The following is a 22,471-nucleotide window of genomic DNA, read 5'->3' as shown; positions in this document are numbered from 1 at the left end:
TACGCTGTGCTCACTTGAATAAGCAGTGTACGCGTCCGATAATAAAATGCCCACTATTATCCACGTGAACTTGGCTCTTTATTGTTATTCAGCTGGCGTGAACTCTCTTGTAAGCGAAATCATTTTATCTGCTCTCTGTTTTAGATCTCTCTGTGTAACTATAACGGCACCGGAGGGCTATAAAAAACGCCACTCAAATAAATGTTTCGCTCTGGTTGCGTTTTTCTTGCCTCAGGCTGTTAGTGTGTCGCAACTCGAAGGCAACATAGCAAGAACCCGCATCGCTCTTGGGTTCATTGTGAATGTCACGAATTTTAACAGGGATGCGAGCCAAACGATTTCATTTTCGACGCGAAATTTCTCCGCCATCAGCATTCCTTCAGCAAACGAATGAACGTGCAGACCCACAAAACGGCAGACTACCAAAATGTTCCCATGTGGAACCCAGGAGGTCCATGTGGAAATGATATTAACTGTACAAAGACGATTAAATGGGACATGCAAGCCGTAACTTCCGACTGAAGTGAGTTCTAACCTTTGGTGAAAATATATAGAAACGTCACAGCAAGAAAAAAAGAGGAAAGAAAAAACATATTACCTACAACAGAAGCTGAAGTGATGTTTTTAAGCAGTTAGGGCAGAGATACCGAATCTCCTTCTGCGAATGATGGAGTGCTTACACTGTCATTACGTACCCTATCTATTTGCTGCGCCTCCAGCACTTCCCTTGTGATCTATGAAAGATGGCTGTCAATAACTATGCATCTCTCGAAATCAGGAGTATAGTGGTCACCGCCCTCGAAGTCACAGTCGCGACAGTGAATCGCAAGAGTTTCAGGTATTTTTCGTCCTTTGCTGGTATGCTCTTGCAGTCGGTCATTTACACGCCGTCCGCTCTGTCCAAAGTAGGAGTAGCCGCCGGACAATGGTATCTTTCAGACAATACTCTTTGTACAATCGACGTACCTTTTTGCATGCCGTGCCTGACATTCAGCATTTCGATCCCCGATGGATTCGTCAGTGTGTGCGTGTGCGTGCGTGCGTGGCGCGCGCGCGCGCGCGCGTGTGTGTGTGTGTGTGTGTGTGTGCGTGTGTGTGTGTGTGTGTGTGTGTGTGTGTGTGTGTGTGCGTGCGTGCGTGCGTGTTTTTGTGTGTGTGTGTGTGTGTGTGTGTGTGTGTGTGTGTGTGTGTGTGTGTGAGAGAGAGAGAGAGAGAGAGAGAGCGAGTGAGCGAGCTTCGTGTTCCAGCTGGGAAGACGGAGCCAGTGGTTCAGTTTCCGGTGGCGGCAGTCACATTTTTGCCAGGTCCTCGTTGTCAAAATAAATTTCGCAGTAGAAAACTCATCATAAAATCTAATGAAATTTATTTTCAACATTGGTACAATGTTAGTAGCTTTCCTGACCAAAAGCTGTGAGCATAGCTTGATAAGGTCACGGAGCCATTTTGGCAACAGCAACTTTGTATGCACAGTGCAATGGTTCAAATGGAAGCCAATTTCGCAATAGAATACATACTTGAAATACAAATACTTCAATTACAATACTTCAAGTACAAAAGTATATTTCAGTAGAATACACGCGCTCCATCCATCAACATAATTTAAATAAAAAAAAATCTCGATACCAGCAATTGCGCTACAATCGAATAGAATTAGTACTATCATCATCATCATCATCATCATCATCAGCCTGACTGCGCCCACTGCAGGGCAAAGGCCTCTCCCATGTCTCTCCAATTAACCCTGTCCTTCGCCAGCCGCGGCCACTATATTCCTGCAAATTTCTTAATCTTCTCCGCCCACCTAATTTTCTGCCGCCCCCTGCTACGTTTGCCTTCTCTTGAAATCCACTCCGTTACCCTTAAGGACCAGCGGTTATCGTGCCTTCGCATTACATGCCCTGCCCAAGCCCACTTCTTCCTCTTCATTTTAACTAGGATATCATTAACGCGCGTTTGTTCTCTCACCCACTCCGCCCGCTTCCGATCTCTTAACGTCACACCTATCATTTTTCTTTCCATAGCTCGCTGCGTTGTCCTTAACTTAAGCTGAATTAGTACTGTAAAGCGTTGTATACATGTGAGGTCCTGATGAGAAGGCAAACAACACATTGACTCCGTTTGTGTAATCACACAATTTCCGCAACGAAGTCAAAACTGAGTACTAATACTAAGAAAACTGTCTAGCAACATATATTTCACGCAATGCTTTACGAGTTAGGTTAATGGAACCATAAAAATGCATTTTCACCATGTTTAGCAGAAATGGTACCATATAGTTAATGTTTGCAGAAGTTGATTTATGCGCAGCCGCGGCACGAATCAACGGCGTAATTAAACCGGGATAATTAATTACAGTGCTTCCGGCAACTGGGGTATAACTTATACAGGAGGAAACTAGCAGCCAGAGCGCAGGAAAATCCGATACTTACGAAAGCTGTGGACAACATCGTGCAGTCAGAATCGTAAGTGATCCACTGTAAGGTCGGAACAGGCCATCGGACGGAAGGTCTTGCAGTTATAGCACCTAGAACTGTGCGAATGCGTCAGGACACACGAGAACAAAGGGCGCGAGCTCTTATAGTACGAGGCGCTCAAAGCGTGCGCAAGCAAATGAGCGACCAAGATAAGCCGGACGCAAAAGCACTTGAAGTGTTAGGAGCTGAGACAGTATCTCTGGTGATACTAAGGCTCCCGTGAAAGCAAACAAAACCGGCGGGAAAAGGGCAAGCCGCTGACCGTACAAAAGGGTGATATGTGTAAAACGCAAGGCTATTTTCGTTACAAAGAAATTTCCCTTCCAACGAAATTTCGTATCTTTTTGATAGCAACTCGCACGCAGGGGAGAGTGACGTCTGGCTGGGATCAGGTCCGTCAGAAACATGGACACTTTTTGTAGAAGAGACTCGAGCACTCGACTTTTACGAAGGAAACTGGTGTCCTTCTGGTGCAGACTCCTCTCTAGGTTGTGTTTTGGGACCAGTAATGAAGACTTTCTGCAAAGTAAGGGCCTGATATGGAAGTGGCAGCCACCGAAACTCATCGGACGGACAGAAACGAAGATCGCATTAGAAGCTTGGAAATTGAGGGCGGCCCCACACTTCTTGCCGCGCTGATCACTAGTGCAATGTATAGCCGCATGGTCAAACCATTATATCTGAAGCAACAGCTGCGCGTCTCGGGGAAATCAGAAATCGGATGCTTTTGAACCCACGATCGATTTTTTTCAGGGCGTTCGGCGTTCGGACCAAATGTCAGCCTAACCGACTTTTTAGATTTCACTGCCCATTTCTTTCCTGGAAGCATAACACGGCGCATTAGTTGCCTCAAGCAAGAACAGCTCATGGTCTCAAGTGAGCTAGAGTGTCGGTCCCTATAACTAACATGTTACGACTCTCTGATTAGATGTGTGTTCATCATGCAGGGGTGGGATAGTCTGGCTTGCATTCCTAGGTAGCCTATTTGGGAGCACTCCAGAAGGATATCGACCTGCTCTTAAGTACACATATCCAGGTGAAGAGTGCCTTGTGCAGTAAGCCGACTGCGAATCAAAGCTCTCCTTAGCAGTAACCTAAGGGCCACGAACCGCGTGATGTGTTTCGTGGAAAGCTCGAAGGCCAGCTGAAGTGCTTTAGAATGATGCGGCGTGCACCCGAGATCTGCCGGCGTACTTCCAGTCTCAACCTTCTGGTTGAGATTGGGATGGGGGTAAGTCATTACTCGCATGGATGGCTGGACAAGAAAAGATTAAACACAGCAATTGGGCGGGTCTTCATGATTATCTTGAAGCGCTTCTATCCCGACGTCGTAGGTCCGGAGACGGCAGACTTTTGTCGCCTTGTGGGATGTGGTTGCCCGGCACGCAGAGCGGATTCTTCGCTGTCCACAGTCACGTTGAGCCATTCATGAAAACTTTTCCTTGACGAGGGCTGTGCCCGATCTTCTTCAGACCGCGAGCACTTTTTCAAGAGCATCTTTTACCGTGTTTTTTCGCATTTCACCAGCATAAGCTTATAGGATATCAGACAGTGCACACTGCAACCTCGCGTAGTAGCCTTTACAGTAACTGCGGCTAGAGATGCTTTCTGAGCAGCCACTCAAGAAGGTTTCTTTAGTCAAAATAATCTTCTTATTAGCCTGGAAAACAACTCGAAAGAGTTGTGCGCTTCCTGATACAAAACAATTACAAGATATATTTTATTTTTTTATTTTGTGGTGGACGCAATTCAATAAATAGGCGTCAGAAAAAGTGCTACCATGCTTCTGAAGCAAATGACACTCATAGCACCTAGTAGTGACAGAGGTAATGGCGAGAAAACTGTTGAGCTTACAACTAAAAATTTGACTCTATGCGTTCATGGAGGCACCGAGCCTTGAAATCTATATATGCATTAAAGCCAACTAGGGTATGGCGTGCTACGTGGATCGAGTGGCTCGTGCTTTCACTGTTACCAAGTGGCTTTTCAATGTTATATGGTTACTTCTCTTTAAGGTTCCAAGTCCAGTATACAGTGAACCACAATTATGCCTTCATGGCAATTGTGCGAAATAAAAACGTTGGTTGGTTGGTTGCCCTCAAATAAAGATGGCACATACCCTCTACGGGGACATGAGCAAGACACAGGTGGTGAATTGGTGGAAACAGGAGCGTTTAGAAGGGGAAAAGGAGTAGTAACAGGCTGCATTCTGACAATTGAAAAGTAAAGCAGGATGAGACACGGGATCAGCCTCCACGTGGACACGCGGCTTGTTTGAGCAGAGCATGAGCGAAGAAGAAGAAGAAGAGGCAGCCATCGTCCTTGCGGAAACGCCACGAGTCTAGCTCTTCTTGCGAATTACTTACGTCCAGTTTACAAACTGAAGCTCGATGTCAACCCCAGACCGCAAGCAGACAAAGGGTGGTGCACCGTGCTCGGCCGTTCCCGTAGAAGTTGCGGATGTCCGTAAGGATGTACCGACTGTAGCCGGCCTGGCTCCCAAGGCTTCGGGAGCGCCTCAGCAGAATACACCGCGGAAGAACGCCGGCAAACACCGTCGGAAGGCAAGAAACGCGTCGCCGCCACAGGACAAGGCTGCGCCGGCGATGCAGCCTCCCAAGGCGGCGTCCGTGCCTGCTGCAGCATCGGCGCAGGCTTTACCAACTGCCGAGCCTTCCCGGCAGGAAGTTGTAGGCGCCTTGTCAACGACCCCGGTCACTGCAGACAGCTCTCCTGGAGATTCACCTAAGGTTCGCACATTGGCTGCTCTTTTTGAAAACCTCTAAGCGGTACCTTTCATTCCCTCTATTGGGGCCTGCTTTCGCTTAGGTGCATTCCAAATGCACCAGCAAGAAGCCTAAGTCAGGGCTCGTGACAAGTTTCTGAACGGCGTTGCGACCTGTTGAGAGAAGAACTATGCGGCAGAAATTTCAACTAAATTCCTGCTTAATCCTTGGTTACGTGCCACTTGCTGCAATACAGGGCATTATACGTCCGCCGCTAAAAATGAAATTGGCGTTGAAGAGCGCTCTCAAAGCCAGGTTTTACAGAATATAAAACCCTCGAAAGTAGAAAATTAGACAGCCACCGCTGCAGGTCGTTTGGTAGACCACCAAGCACAACTTATGCAGGTCGTGATTTCGGATCCCATTGCCACTATGTTTAGGGGAATGTACCTGTTCATTGTCCTACTTTCTAATTAATCATCTCTCAGGCATCAGCAGGTTTCAGTACTAGTGTCCCATTAATCAACCCCACACACTTTAAAAATTCCTGTATGCGTTCCTTCGTTTGAGTGCTGTTGGCTCCCTTCATGTCTACATCCATAAAGAGCCTCTCATTTCCGTACCCTTCTGTACTCCTTAGCGCAAAGTGTACGACCCAAGTCGTTGTCTCATACAGCTGTATGTGTGCACCACATGGTGGCCGTAGTCGATCTCCTTCCACAAGCAACCTGGAAACGCTGACAATGTTAATGATCCAAATTACACCGTCGTATACATCTCAAGTGCACGTAGAAAAAATAAGCTACCTCGTAAGCAATGTTAGCTACTCAATTAGGCCAGTACTTCGAGCGCAGGCGTTTTGAATGTTAAGCAACCGAGTATGGAGGTGTCGGCACACCACTGAAAAACATGAAAATAGCACCGTCGATTCGTACTTGTTTAGGTATTCATATTTTCCGGAATTTAACATGAACTCATCATGTTACCAATAGAACTAACTCGGCAAGAAGTTCCCCCGCTTTTCTGTGGCGCAACCTTGCTTTAGCTCCCAGTTCAATTCTAGAGTTAGCACCCAGCTTCAATGGTTAGGTAAAGGGTGTGATGAGCAGCGGGGCCATTGCGTGCTTTCGAGCCGACGGGATTTCGTTGCGAAGTTTCCGAGTTCAAAGCACGAACGGGGGTTACCTGTTGAAGAATGGAGGCGCGAAATGTGTAAGTGTTCACATTAATAGGTTTTTGTTCAGAAAGACCGCCCTTCTGCCTCCAAAAAGGCAGGATTGCACTGAGTGGATTGCGGCATCAAATACCACGGTCCAAGATTGCAGGACGCGAATAGTGATTCAGTAGGGACGCCAGAGTCACGTGTCTCAATTGGGTCTGGCTTGAAACATGTAGGGAATCCATTAATCCTCTAAATTAATCCACGATGACATCTACTCTCGCGACGAGACACAAATTTCTCTCAGGGTAAAATGGGCGTCGGGCCTCACCAAAACTGAAGGTAACACAAGGCCGCATCATAGGTCCTGATAAACTAGCCTTGTTCGAGAGTTTGACGTCATTGTTTCAGAAATGTGATGTGAATTTTACACAGCCGGTGCATAACTGAAATGTTTTAAGTACGCACTCGCAAACTACTCTTGGCGTGTAGAGTGGCAAGCCGATGCAAATCCAGTGAAGAAGGTCTGAGGAGAGACCCAATTATAGCTGTGTACTTAGAGTTCACTGGTAGAGTCCTTTGACACGATTCCTCACGATACACCACGGGGTGTCGCAGGCGGATGCCGGGGCCCAGCGGCAGGAACTTGTCCACGACGCAGCGGGAACAGGGTCTACTCCAGGCGCAACCATGTCGATCTTAGCGGCCGCCCAGAAAGCGAGGCCTCCGCCGGCACGGCGGAAGGACGACTCGATGATGGCCATGAACGCGCTGCTCGAAGGCCGTTGCTCGCCCACCACCAGCACAACGGTGAGTGCAGAAAAAAGTCTCGAAAACACACGAACACAACAAAAAGATACAGGCAAAGAACACTGTAGAAGGGTACGCAGAAAGACCAACGAATACAGCCTCTTTCAAAGGATTTCATATTCCTTTGTTGTTGTGCAATTGACGTATAGGCTTACGTCTACAGGCCTCACACATGGTCACCTTGTTCTCTGTGCGCCTGCCGTATCGATGCCCTTTTTACTACGATTTGCCATCAGCACTACGTTCCTGCTTGCCTCTCTCTTTATGCGAAGCATACTAGCCGCACAACCGAGCTCTTCCTTGATGCGCCGCGCGCGGCCGCGTAGCTACCACTTGACCTACATCGGCGCACCACGTGATATGACGTCACAACAGCTGTGAAAGCTGGGGCTCAACTCGTGCGCTCGCTTGCGGACGCGCAGCCTCCGCCGGCGGTATGCTTCGCATCCTAAGCTTATCCATAAGCTAAGCCAGGCCATTTTTTCGCGTTGATATGTGGTGGCATAAGGCTATTGACCCTTTCTTGCAACCTAACCAAACTGAATAGAATTTGAGAGCTGGCCGCCACATCGCTTGGAGGCGGCCTTTAGGAGCATAGATGTGAGCAAGCACACCTGGGCGTTGATAGCTAAGTCCTAGCTTTTCCGTACCTTATCTACTTGGAGGAATAGGGGTGGATGGACAATTTGCTGCTGAAGCAGCTATGGTCCTGATCTGAGTGCGCCTGAGTGATCCCACGCGCGGCGTTGAATCTTTCTATAACAAATCTTTCTAGAAACTGCACTTTATGAGTCCGCGATGGTTACAGGGGCCCAGTTCAAGCCAATCAACAGGCCTTGTGCATTTTCCTCTTCTTTCTTCATGCGGTCGCAGCTGCAGCAGCAGCAAGTCGCATGGACTGTCACACGAGTTTTAGAAGACGAAGTGGTGCAAAACGCTCGTTGAGCCTCTAGCGTAGGCATCGAAATGTTCAGTTATTACACATATTGCAGGCTAAGATGCAATCCCCGCACAATGGAATGGGACCATTGCGGCCTGTGACGCCCGCCTCGAATGAAAGCACTGAATATTTCAAACCCCAGGTATTGTCAGACAAGGCGACCGCGTAGCTCGTGATACGTGCCTCCCATACGGGCGTATGAAACTTGACCTGCGGACTTAGAGCACGTGTTGTGGATCAACGGGAACAGCGACCTGTAGATGATCGTGCACATTCGGCTAGTGGAGATTCAGCAAGCGCGATGCTGTAGCGTACGCCTCGAGGATACAGCTGCGGCCACCGTATCCCCGCAAACTTCTTGATCTCATCCGCGCAACTAACTTTCTGCCACTCCCTGCCAGGCTTGCCTCCTCTTGAAATCCACTCCGTTACCCTTAAGGACTAGCAGATGTATTGCCTTCGCATTACAAGCCCTGCCCAAGCCCATTTCTTCCTCTTGATTTCGACTAGGATATCCTTAACCCGAGTTTGTTCCCTCACCCACTTCGCCCGTTTCCGGTCTCTTAACGTTTCCCCTATCATTTTTCTTTCCACAGCTCGCTGCGTCATCCTTAGCTTAAGCTGAACCCTCTTTGTTAGCCTCCACGTTTCATCCCCTTAGGTGAAGACCGGTATGATACAGCTGTTGTGTACGTTTATCTTGATGGATATTGACAAGCTGTCATGCCTGAGATGAGAGAACCTGCCATACATGCTCCAACCCATTCTTATTCTTCTAATCGCTGCACATTCATGTGCATTTGCCAGAACTGAGTGACATCGCCTCTGCGTCCGCTTCCCTACTGCAATTCGATACTGCAGCATGAGCTAATGGTTTCAACGAAGACGAAACACATGCGCGCACGTAGGACGTCCATGCTGGCTTGATCCGAAATGAGCCAATTTGCCGAATTTATGCGCGACATGTAACTGTGGCAATCGTAAATGTATTTTTCGTTGTTATTAGTGCGACTATACGAAAATGAAAGAAAAAAATTGATCTCTCTGATGTGACTAGTCAGCGCCGAACACCCCAGCGCGAAAAACGAGCCTTCAAGCGCAATAATACACGAGACTACCAATTTTCGCCTCGACATCGGTGGCACTTGTAGGCGGCGCTGTGATCGGTTTGCTCGCGTGGAACGCTCGCGTGCATCCCCCAGTTGTGCGCGATAATTTGCCGGATACGAAGCGCAGATCTCACTTTGGCTAGTGAAAGATTCATTCCCGCCCGCACTTTGTTTCAGAATTTGCCCGTTTAAAATTTTTAGAATGTGTCAGGTTTTCAAGTTTCTGTGCAAATTGAGGCCCCTTCGTAGTAAAGGCCTTCAAAATTGTTATTACAAAAATTATTTGCCTGTTGTTCTTTTTTTTTTTGCTTCGTAATGTGCTGATTGTAACTTCGTTTACGAAGTCACCAGAATGCTCACGTAACAGGTCGAAGCTTCGGTTGGTGCCCTCTGAAAGGAAAAGGTGGAGGCTAAATGAGGCAGATAGATATTATTTCGATAGATTTGAAAGACGGCAAAACTGGTGACAGTTTTTTCTTGCAAACGGGGGAGCCCGAACGGATACCAGGGAAGACAGCTAAGAATGGACGGCAGATCACTTTCACCGCTCGTTTTTTCTACAGTCAGCCCGCGCTCCTGTTCCCGTAGCGCCATGTGCAACAAAAAATTTCGTGCATCCAGCCCAACAGCTGTCTTCGAGTCCCTCCTTCCTTTTCTAAATTTTCGATAATATATAGGAACCCGTAGATGCCTTCTGTCGTTCTCTATAGCTGCTCGATTTTCCCGACTTCGCTGAAACGCAGTTTAGGATATCACCACTATCATCTTCAAGCCTCTTGGTGTACACTGGGATTCAGGAACTATATTCAATTTCTTTTCTTTTCCAAACCAATCCCATTGCTTCTCTGGTTATGCTCATATTTGTTCGCTTAGTGCAGAGAGAATTGCCTACTACAAATGGAAACTTTTTTTTAGCTGATGGGTTCAAACTTGTGCCGTCAAGACTTTTAGTGATATCGTTATTACCGTAGAAGTTTGAATGCGTGTGTGGCCTACCCCCGAGAGACCTGCACGACAAAGGCTCTTAACGTACCGTAGTCCACTTCAGAATATAGCTGGTAGTGGCGACAAATATATCTCATTTTTTTACGTCTTCTAGCTCATAAAAGCTGTGTTTTTAGCGGGAGCACACAATGCCTGTGTCCTTAGAAGAATATGAACCATCGCTGCTGGCCCGAAAGACGTGGGTTCGATCCCGGCCGTGGCGGGCGAATTTCGATGGAGGCGAAATTATAGAGGCCCGTGTACTGTGCGATGCCAGTGCACGTTAAAGAACCCCAGGTGGTAGAAATTTCCGGAGCCCTTCACTACGGCGTCCTTCATAGCCCGAGTCGCTTTGGGACGTTAAACCCCAATAAATGAAATGAAATGAACCATCGATACAGACCAACATTGGATTCTCCTTGGTGTACCTTTAACGTTAGTAACGTACCTGTACTAATACTTCGAGCAGCAAGGTCAGTTGTTGGCTGCGTAGCGACGGTTGATTAAGTTTGCATTGCCACTGCACGGTCATGGAAGCACTATTACGCTTTACTTTGCAGCAGTCACCTCGAGCGAGTTTCCTGGCCGGCGGTGGTCGGCGGTACTCGCAGTGGTGGGGCGTGGTGGTTGCCGCCATATTGCTGGTCATGGTGCTGGTTTCCTTCCTCTCTTTCCTGAAACCCAAAGCGTCGCGTCAAATCGTTGCCTACTGCCAGACGGACTGATGCTATGAATTCAGGTGAAATAACGGCGGAGCAGTCGGCCACATGAGTGCGCACGCCGACGTAGCGCTGATTGAAATGCATGAAACGACGTGAAAGAAACCAAGAGGGTGTCTTAGTTCTAAGTTCTTGAGAAAAATTTGAAAGATTTTTGTATAAAGAGACTGAAACGCAGGCTAGTGCTGTACTGGAACTGTCGCGTACTTATCTCAGCAGGGAATATTAGACACTCACACTGGTGAACAGTGCAAAAAGGCGGGACAACGACAAGACAAGCGCTTGTTGTCCCGACTTTTCGCGCTGTTCACCAGTATGAATGCACACCAACTCGCCCAGATCTCAGCTTTACTAAATATTAGACACGCCAGAATGCATTCTTGAAATCCTTGCATGACATGTTTTAATGTGTGCGGCAACTGTACAAAACGTTTTTCCATGCCTATATGACATGTAGTGTTTTCTCTTCACTTTTCAAACTGTTGTAGTATGCTGTGCACTGGTACACGCTATTAGGCAGCCTTTACTTCCGCTCCTTTTCCACACTGATGGAAAAAAAAACACTGGTTACTAGTCTAGATATGCGTGCAGACAACGAAATGGCGCTCCGTGTTCTAAAATCTACTTCGTTCGTCCACGGTTCGGTTAACGCGGCCAGCATTGCATGGAGTGTGTTCTAAATGTCACTAAATGAGGAGACTCACACTCAGGTGCCGATGCGAAACCTTATCTCAGGACATTTTTCTTCCGCCGCTGCCACCAACAACGCCATTTTTCTTCCGCGAAACGGGACAATTCTTGGCTGCGGGGTAAAACTCAAATTGTTCCTTATCGAGGAGAAGCATATTCTGCATCACGGTCCAGGCGAGAACCTCCGGTGAGAAATCCAGTGCCCAAGTTGCCGTTTGGTGGAAGCCGGAGGTAATACTAGGATCCGGACCGGCTCTGAGTATTCTTACGCGCGCGAATTCGCACATTTGAGTCACGCGGATGGGAGGACCACAACAAGAAACTCGTTCGAAACTGGGAGACAAGCCTAATGAAATTAGTGTTGTCAAAACAGCTGGATAGCTCTTTCAAATACGCTTAAAAACTATGAAGGAAAATATTGCTTAAACCTCTATACCATGTTACTTTTCCAAGAATGATTCTCATAGTGATAGATGTACGCATGTGTTCTATATTCGTCGCAGAAAGCTCCTGCACGAGCAGCTGAGCAAGGACGTCCATGCGTGCGACAACTTCACCGCGTACGTTTGCGGCCAGTGGCAGCCGCGATTGAAGTTTGCTCCACTGTCCGACTCGGTGCTTTCCCACATGGTCATTTCTTGGCGCCAGTCATTCCGAGACATTCTGGAAAAGGGCACCTCCGTACTGCTGGCGGGCCGAAAGGTCGCCGCCATGTTTAACAGCTGCGTGACGGAATCTGAGCTGCACGTGGACGTCCTCAATGAATTCATGCGCGCCCGTGGCCTGGTCTGGTGGGAGGACCTTGGAAGCAAGCCTCCCCTTGAGATCCTCTTCGACCTGTCCTTCAACTGGAACGTGGATCTCTGGTTCACGATCAGGCTTCTTCCAAACATCACGCAAGAGCCACAGTACCGCCTGTCCATCACGGGCAGCCCGCTAATCCCGCTTTGGACCAGAGTTTTTAACAATATACCGAGAGACAAGTTCGCCACAGTCTACGTGGCAATTTTTAAGCTTATCTGGAGTAACAGGAGCGTGCCGACACTCATGGAAGCCATGAGTGTGTACAGCACACAGAGCTCCGTTCTAGGGCGCCTCATGGAGTCAACACGCACTGCCCATTCACCTGCATTCTTCCCACTGGTAGACCTGGCCAACCACACAAGTCTCGCCACGCCCGAGTACATGGAGGGCATCATTAACCGGGCTCTACACTTAGACCCTCCCTTCAACCATAACGACTTTCTAGCCCTGAGCGATACTGCGCTGCTTGACGCCGTCCTTACTACGATCCGTGACATCGGCGACTACCCCGTGCTCCAGCATATCACATGGTTCTTCATGCAAACTTACGCAGCCGTAGCCGGGCCCAGGGACGTTCTCCCTGCCGTGCACGGAAGCTCCGAGAGGGCGAAAATAATTTGGCCCCGCTACTGCGCCCTCCATACAGAGGCCAGCTACAGGCTCCTGGCAGTTGCTCTGTCTGCCGTGTCCCAGTTTACTGCCCAGGAGCGGAGGCGCATCGACAGCTATTTGAAGATAGTGCAGCAGGTGATTGTTTTTTTACTTAGCAACAGACATGCAGAAAAATGAGTGAGGAATTCGTTTGTACCCTCAGCACTCTGCTATTTCGGGGCCATGACGTATCGAGGTGCTAGTGGTAATGAACTGTAGAAAATTCGTAACCGCTTCGCCAGAGCGCTTAACAAAGTTATTGGTTGTCAGGGCCAGGGTGTGCCATTTTTGTTCCTACTTCATGGATGCGGACCAGCAAATGTATAGAATGTGCACCTTTAGATATAATGAATTACGGATAAAATCGCAATCGAGCGGAGTGCATTACCTGATAAGCGATAACGAGCAGAACACATTTCTCATTTATCGAAATGTTTGGAACGTAAATAACTATGTCCTGGACGCACAAAAGTTTCGTTGCGTCGTCCTTTACTCTGTGCTATATCGCGCCGCCTTCCTTTCCTTGCGTCCATATTCTTTAGTCTGCAAATACAGAATAGGGCGTCACAGTGCATCACGGTCAAGTTAGGGAATGTCCGTAGTATTGCTCTGGGGTACAGGCAACAGCAAGTCGATTACCAGGAGGTTTCGACAGCATAAGCACCTCAGGGACGACACCGTGCAGCTGTTGTACAGTCGGTTATTTGTGCTGTTAATTCCTTTCTTTCTCCGGGAGAAACATCATGGTAAAACGGCAGTTTAGTGCCGGTGTTTTACAAGGTTACTTCAGCTGGTAGCACTTCAACTGGACCTTAAGTCCTAGTATGCGCATAGTGATGTTCCATGCCATAATTGAAATTATCCTGAATTAGAGCCACATATATCGATTTGTGAACGCAATACTGAATGCAAATTAGGGATTGTACAATTATTTAGGAAAAAAGAAAAAATTTCGAATCTGAAAATTGCCAGAAAGCACTCAAAAATTCCCTTTAAAGCAAATTTTGCGGTTGAAATTCTTTGAGGAAAGGAAAATTACCCCGAATGAAACACCATGTATGAAGACGCAGAACATGGGGAGTTTTTGGAAGAGAGGCACAATATTTATTGAAGAAGGATGTCACCGCAGGCGTACTTGTCTAGAGACGACACTCGGCATTTAACACTTGTTGTGGGCGTGCATTGCCACTAATATTGCTTAGACTTTGTTTGACTGCAGGAGAACATAATGAAGGAAGATGGGTGCGAGTGACTGGTACGAAAATACGTCGAACAATAAATGACGCTCCCGAAACACACCTGATGTGTGCTGTAGTTTAAGGTTATTTACTGACATCACAGATTTTCGTTAGCCTGAGTAAAAAGACAATGACTTGGAGACCACGGATCCCTTTTTAGAAGTCATACAGTAAGAAATGAGGATACATTGCTTTATAGATAAAACTGCACTAATAAAAACACCTTAATCCTCTCCTACAAGTTAGAGGCGTTGCTGCATAGTTAGAGTTCTGCCGTCTGCATTACAATGGTTTTAGGATTGATGTTTGAAAAAAACTCAGCTTTTGACTGTGCCCGCGAACTCTCAGAATAATGCGAACTACGTGATGCTCTGAGTGGTAAGGCAAGACTTCATGGAGTAGTAAGTGACGGCTCTGCAGGGTGGCGTTCATTATATGAAACTCTCTAGACGTGAACGACTTTTTTTCTAGGATATCAGTTTCAAAAACAGGATGCAGGATGCTTATTTAACAAGCAACTTACATAAAATCGATGGTTCGTGCGCCACTCGCAGCGTTCAAATGATCGTCACCACAACAGGGGTGTTTGTCACTACAGCGCCATCATAGCGCTCGGCGTATCACTTCGGCGTATCGGCGCCGTGGTACATTAGGGGTGCGGGCCAGGTCTCCTCTTTGGGCAGAACTTGCCTTGCCAGTATAACTCCTGCCAACGGCTGCGATCGACTGAAACTTCTCACTGTAGCTTCTGGCTGAAAATTTTCCATCGAAGCCATTTTCGATGAAAAATTTGTCGAACCTCGACTAACCTGCCCTAGCCTGCGTCAGTGCGACCAATGGTTGCGGCCGTCTCCCACTTCTCAGAGGTTTCGATGATCGTATCTATCGCACCTCATCGCTACTACGGTAACGGCGCTTCCAACCCGGCAGTTTGAAGTCCCCATTATCTCGCTGTCTCGGACTGGTGTGAGCTGTAAACAAGTCTTGTCGGATGCAGGCAGCCGCAAACAAGGCTCAGGCTGCGCAGTGGCTGGACGAAGAGACGAAGAAGGTCGCCGCTGAGAAGTTGCTTAGCGTTCGGACCTTCATCTGGCCGTCGGAAAAGTACCTCACTAGTGACGGCGTCGAGGAGGCGTACAAGGACTTCCCTGAAAGCGGGCCGTCCTTTATCCGCCTCTGGATCGACAGCCACCAGAGAGGAAGGCGAACCGTCGGCTCCGAGGCGTACTTCGAGGAGCAGCGGCTGACAAGCAGCATGTCGCTTCCGTACGCGGAGTACGTTTACATGCTGAACACGATAAAACTCGCCGTTGGTGCCATGAGGCCACCGGTGTACTATCCACATGGCACCAAGGCCATGCTGTACGGCGGCCTTGGTTACTTCTTCGCCAGGGAGGTCACGAAGGCCGTGGACAATGATGGCGTCAAAGTAAGGGCCATAAGAATATTGTCAAATCATTGCACAGCAGACTAAAGAAATACTACGTTTCTGAAACAGTATGAAGAGTCGTTAGGTAGTATCCTTCAATTAAAACGGCTCCGTAAGGTTGCCTGATTCATAAGGACGCAGCTCAATCATGCTAATCTAAGTGGTAATTAATTAAAGGCCATGAGACTAACATCTTCATGCGTCATGGCGAGCATGTATTATGGAACAGGCACAGCTCTGCCCCAATCCATTATTCGGGATATATGGCATATTCAGCGTCCTAGCCGGTCCCCACACCAACTATCTGCCCGCGGGCTCCTCAGCCCTCTACAACATTTCAGTTTGTGTCTGAATTAATCGCTCAATGCCTATTTTATGCTGTAATCATTAGAACGGTTCTCTTGCACTGTGGTAGATGTCGGTGCTCAAAGGTCGGTAACTTGCCTTGTAATCAGAACAGGCAATGAGTTTGTTCGTACTAGATGATTTATACCTAACGAGGACACCGTCAGGAAGATTGTAAAAGAGAGCCGGCTGTCCCGTTGGCCAACTCTTAGCGACCTGGATTCTTCAATTCACGCACCCCCTTGAATTCTCTGCTATGGGGTACCTATCCGGCGTTCTGGACTCTTCACAATAAGTGTAATACGGACCAGAAAAATAATAGTCGAGTATAGAGTCACTCTATATGGACCCCAGGGAAGCAAGTTAGCGCTTAGGTTCGGCAATCTTCACTCTGCGAAATATCCAAAATCTAAAGCGAAACTCCTACTCTTAGCGCAGCGCTACGAGCCTGCTCTGTGTTGTTTTCTTCATTTTCGGGTTTATTTAATTAGTACTGTCTCACTGAGTGAGACGCAGTGGGACGCTTGCTGTACTCCGCGACAACTTTTCTTGGCAATGGAACGAAAGCTTAACAAACAAAACGCGTCTTTTCTTCCCACGCAGCTGAATACGGTACCCTGTTGCGCTTTATAGATTTCTCTAGAAACACATACTGGTAATCCTCGTACTGGTAATCCTATGCTTATAAATCATAGCATTTCTCATTCTTTTGGTTACCCCGCCGAGGTGGCTCAGTGGTTAGGGTGCTCGGCTGCTGGCCCGAACGACGCGGGTTTGATCCTGGCCGTGGTGGCCGCATTTCGAAGGAGGCGAAATTATAGAGGCCCGTGTACTGTGCGATGTCAGTGCCCGTTAAAGATACCCAGGTGGTCGAAATTACTCCGGAGACCTCCACTAGGGCGTCTCTCATAGCCGGAGTCGCTTTGGGACGTAAAACCCTAATAAACCAATAAACAAACCATCTCATATGAACAGGCCAAAGGAGCCTTGAGACCTATAGTAGCACTGTGTCTACGTTCGCCATGCATCTTATATGGTGATTCCGTACACGATAGTCACTGATTACTCCGCGCAAGCTGAACGTCATTATTGCAACTAAGACACGACGGGACCCAACACTCGTAGGCACCAGCATATACTTGTTGATTGATGATTTAAAGTAGTTAGCTAACTGATAGGAACTAGTAAGCAGCCATTTAGTGCAGTAAAGATGGTTGCAGTCCACGTTTATTTCTCTTAGCTTGCGGGGAAACACGTTATCTAGTTCGAACTAGAAGACTGCACGTTGGAACTATTATACGTATGAAGCGCGCCTCCTTTTGCAAAGATTTTAGCGCAATTACAACTGATCAGGCTCCGTTCATGTCTTGCTAGTTGTCTTAGTCTGTTCAGCACGAGCTTGTGACATGCTTCATCATGCGCCTCGGAGAATTCTAAAAACGTGCATTCCTGCGAAAACGCTACATCTGCAATGCTATGTAATTATGAGTTAGTGACATACTAATGGCGTTTGCCAGAAAAATGCGCTGCGAAATACGTGCTGTGAAAAAAGTGAAAATTGTATTCTGCGATATTACACCGAATTTATTGAAAATCGCTAGTTCTAACATTTTACAGCAAACACTAATGAGGTATAACCGTCGGCAGTGTTGTAGCAATCTGGTGGATGTGATTTTGGTTATTTAAGTTACGAGGAGAGGCGGCGGTCCCTGGTATCAGTTGAGCAATCCGTTATTGCACTAACCGCTTCGATGGCTAGCATCTTTTTGGAACTATCTCAGCCTCAACAACTGTCGCCGAAAAAACTTCGCCTAATGGAGCTAGTGAGGCTATTGCCTTGGTATCTCTTCCTGAGGTTACCTCACGAAGTCCAGCTGAAAGGCCATAAGACGCCCTTCATGTCTGTTCTACGATGTGGCAACTTGCCCTCGTCCTCCACGCAGGTGGACCCTCAGGGCCGCGTCCTGTCGTCTTGGGTGAGCGAGGCCTCGGTACCGGCCTTTGAGAAACGCCTACAAGGCTGCCTGGCCCAGAACGAAAGCGTCTTCCCCGAAGTGCCAGCGCTCGAAGTGGCCTACGCGGCCTTCAGCGAAGACGTGGACCACACGCAAGACCGCGTCTCGCCGGTTCGTACCTGAACAGACAGCGGCGACGCTGCTGCGGCTTTTGCGCTGTATGGCCAGGACGAGGCGAGAATCTTTTCGACGTTTCTCCCCAACGCAAATGCCGCCCAGCCGCGAACTGACACTGCTCTTTATGCGGGTCGTGTCATGGGAAAATTTTTGTCTTCTTCAGCCAGCTTTGCATGCTATGTACGTCAGAAGCCCACTTAAAGCAGCGGGGTTTCCGTTTTACGCTTTTTTCATTTCCTTCGCGCGAAGCGTCCCGGGAAAATAAAGTTGTGGGATTAACCTGGATGATATTCGAATGTAAAAACAGTGCTGCGATTTAAAACCCGCTGGAGAGGCAGGTAGGGTAAGCATGTATCATATGAACATCCAGTTTTGTTAATCAGATCGCTTCCGAGCCACCTACCAACCACTGCCTAGATTTCACCTATACGCCACATGCAGCAGGAATCCATAGCAGTACAGTGCGAAACGGGAAAACGAGACGCAGAACAACGCATGTGCGGACGGTGAAGGTCCGCTTCTTACGGGAAGAACATTGTAGTTCTATTTAACTACAATGAACGTTATTTGTAACGGCTAGCTAAGCGTAACTCCGGCTCAAAAGAGCATTTCTTAGCTTTCCTTAATTTCAGATGCGGTTAGCATCGCTACCTTGATATGTGTCTTCCATTCTGCTAATGCAAGTGCTCGGTACTCCAATGCGCCAATATACCCACGCTATATATATGTTAATGGAAAAGCATTATATGGATCATGCGAACAAAAAGCCGTCACCGGAAGTTGTCCGCAAGCCGCGTCCGCAAGATGTGTCCACAGGGAGTGGTACCTCATACGTCTCAGTCAGATTTAATTGACTCAGGCTCAAAGTTTATGAAGGTGTTGTTGCCACTGAAAGAGGGATGAAAACGAAACTGCACGGGCCTGACGACTGGCTGGAGCTGAACGCCAACGGCTGCCACGTGCAGATTGATGAGAACAGACACAACTGACGCGCGCCATTGCGAAGATGCAGGCTGTAACAGATACCCCCGCCCATAATGGTGTAGATGCTTAATGACGGCATCACTGGCGGACCTCAATGTGGTAGCAGCATCCGCGACTACGTTTGCAGCGAAATTTCGAGCAACCGTACGTCATACAGCATTCTGAGATGTGTCATAGTGTTTCTCTTTGCATATATATAGCTTACATGTTTACTCAAGTTCGAGGTTAGCTTGCGACTAGGGTTCGGACGATGACATATGCACCTTCAGTTTCATGCTTTCTGAGACTGCCTTTTCTCTTAAGGCGTGATTGAGGTGTCCACCGACATGTCCAAATGTGAAACCTACTTTTTCTCTGCTTTAAAATCCATTTTCATATTGAAATTGTGACGTAATCGCATATTACGAAGTGGTGTACTATGTCGTAACTGGAATGCTAAAGTGATGTAGTATTTTGTAACCGGAAATAGCTAGTAGTATGTCGTAACCGGAAATGTCGAAGTGTCATAGTATGTCGTAACCGGTAATGGCGAACTGGTGTTCGCCAAATTACGAATTGCAGAATCTACGCTATGAGTAAGATAAAAAAAGAAGGTAAAAAGCATGTTTTCGCATTCCTCCACGTAAGCAGACTTCAGTGCTCTCGGAATTTTTTTTTTCACAAATATGCCTGTGAGGTGAAATAGGTTAGCGGGCCGCTAGACTTGGTGGGGCGCCCGGCAAATTAAATGACTAAGTTTTCCAAACTGTCGACTGCCGAGTTTTTTATCGAAGCATCAGGTCGTCATCTTTCTCTTTATGAAATATTATTGCTAAATATGCAGCGAGAATACAGAAAATTCCGTGTTTTGATATCTATGGTCGCCGAAATTATGACCGAATTGGCTGTGTCGTGCTACCAGCGCATGAAAGATTCCGCAGGTATCCCACGACGGAGGACAACCATCTGAGCGTCGCCATAAGTAGCTGACATCAGAACTCTCGCTGGTTGCAATGACCGATTTCTCTAACGAAACGCAAAACCAAACGAGGCCATTGACGAGCCAACGGGGGCATAAATTTTAAAGGTGGTTTTCTCAGCTTTCACGATTGCTATCACTCATTGCTTTGGCATTTCGTAGCGAAGGAAGTAAAATTGTCATGTTTTTTTCATCGATTTTTAGATTTGCTAGGAGAGCAATAAAGCTCTGTTTTTCTATGTATAGGCAAATTATGTTTTGCAAGTTATTTTTGTTAGAAACACTTTCTTTTTAATATGCAGGCTGGAGTACAATTCTATCTCCGTATCGGTAATCAAAAAAAGGAACAAAATGTTTTATTGCAGAGAAACGGGCTTTGCGCACAAACTAATATAAAAACTTGGGCACATTCTCCTTAACTTTTTAACACCCATAGAATAACTTCACGGGGTCTTTCAGTGTAATACTATACCTATACCTACTAAGTCAAGTTATATTCCAGTTCTGTAATTATTGTAAAGAATTATATAAGACTGGCATTCTATTCTATGCGAAACTAGTGCAACTGGTTTATATTACTGCATACACACTTAACGCTAATTTCGACTTAGTTCGCTGTTGCATAAGGTCAGGCGTTCTCTATGCTCAGCGAATGTATTGCAGAATAACAATGTGGAGTAGAAGGTTCGAAAAACTATAAGCATTTTAAGCAACCCTGGCTCATTTGAGTTCCGTTTGGCAAGTTCACTGCCAGGCATAATCTTTAAGGAGCTCATCAGACAAAGGCCTGAAATAAATTCGAGACCATACAGCCCCTCAAAACCTAAATTGAAACAAAAACTGCACAGCTGAAAATCGAAGTTCCTCCTCAGTGAAATAGCCAGAATACATGTCCAATAGTAAAAACGTGTGACTAAATTCCAAGCTAAGTAACTTCCTATACAGAAAGCTCGTACTGCAAGAAATTATTTCACTAGTGATGTAGTGACCTTTAATTCTGACCTTGCTCTGCTGTCTAGAGTTGCCAATTCGCTTGCGATTCCTAGTGGAAGACACCTAAGCTAATGAGTTCTTCATTCCCCTGCATCTCGTAGGAGCTGACTGAGGAGCAGGTCTTCTTTATCGCCGCCTGCAGCCCCTGGTGCACCAAATCGGAGCCCGCAAATGCGTTCTCGGGCGAATGTAACAAGGCGGTCATGAATTTCGCTCCGTTCGCCCAAGCCTTTGGTTGCCCCCCAGGCTCCAGAATGAACCCAGAGAAGAAGTGTAGCTTCTTCGACTGATGCCCTGGACCCTATTCCTTACTGTGACTGTTGTACATTTTTCGTGGTGGAGTGATCTCCGCAGTACGGTGGTTCGTTTTAGTGACACCTTCGCCGTTGACCAATTTATTGTTTATTTCCTACGTTGTAAGCATATCTATGCACGTTACAGATTAGTCTCAATATTGCTCAAGGAAAGTCTCGTAGTTGCGGCTGAATGCCACGAACAATATCTGCCTTTTTCGGTCAAGTTTATGTTTGCAGCTTAAAAATACCGCACCCATACACCAGCCAACTGATACTTGGGGGCGGACATTGCTGATGTGTATTAGTCGTCATGTTTTGCCGCCATACTCTTTACCTACTTAGGCAACTCCTACACCGTTACAGGCTCCGTGAAGATAAGTTGAAGTATGATACGAAAGAAGTGCGAAGTTTCAAAGAATGTAAGTCAGGAATATTTTCAAATTTGAAATACTGTAGTGCTACCTTTTAAGACAAATTAGGTATAATTAGTAAACACAGCATTCACAAGATTTAATGTGATTTATGCAAAACGAAAATTAAAAAGATTATACATAATGCGTTATGCTTCAACTAGCATTATACTGTTACTGGTCCTCCTCTCACCTTCGAGATTTCATTTCGTATTATATTCCTGAAAGAACATTAGGCTCAGTAAGCTTACAGAAAGTTGTCATATTCAGTGCCCTGAAAGATCGTACTGTTTCTTTTTTTTCTCACCGTAATCGAAATGTGTGAGTTTGAATGGTCCCAGCTGAAGGCAGCTGGTGCGATTTTAGAAGCGAATTCATCAAAGCTTTTAAACCACTCAGTGGCGAGCAATCGACGTTGCTATAGGGTGTGCTGATAACACCCGCAGTGGCCGCCATTTTTCGCGCGCATGTGACAAGACTAAGTAAAGCCCTCCACTCGTGTGCAGTCGGCTTTCGGCCACCTTATCGCTTGTACTGCAGATTCTGAGTTTTCTACGCCTTAATGGCGCCCATGACGCTACGATAATACCACCTACACGGCATTCACTAACCGATGCCTT

At 47.0% G+C, this 22,471-nt stretch overlaps 1 pseudogene; it reads left to right on the top strand.

The window, feature by feature from the left end:
- The first annotated feature begins 4,864 nt into the window (after positions 1 to 4,864).
- LOC149332007 (endothelin-converting enzyme 1-like) lies at positions 4,865 to 21,445 on the top strand (annotated as a pseudogene).
- The last annotated feature ends 1,026 nt before the right edge of the window (positions 21,446 to 22,471 follow it).

Source organism: Amblyomma mixtum, chromosome 8 (genome assembly GCF_055824585.1).
Source record: "Amblyomma mixtum isolate Tamu chromosome 8, ASM5582458v1, whole genome shotgun sequence".
NCBI lineage: Eukaryota > Metazoa > Arthropoda > Arachnida > Ixodida > Ixodidae > Amblyomma > Amblyomma mixtum.
This window is presented reverse-complemented; position numbering and strand designations above follow the sequence as displayed.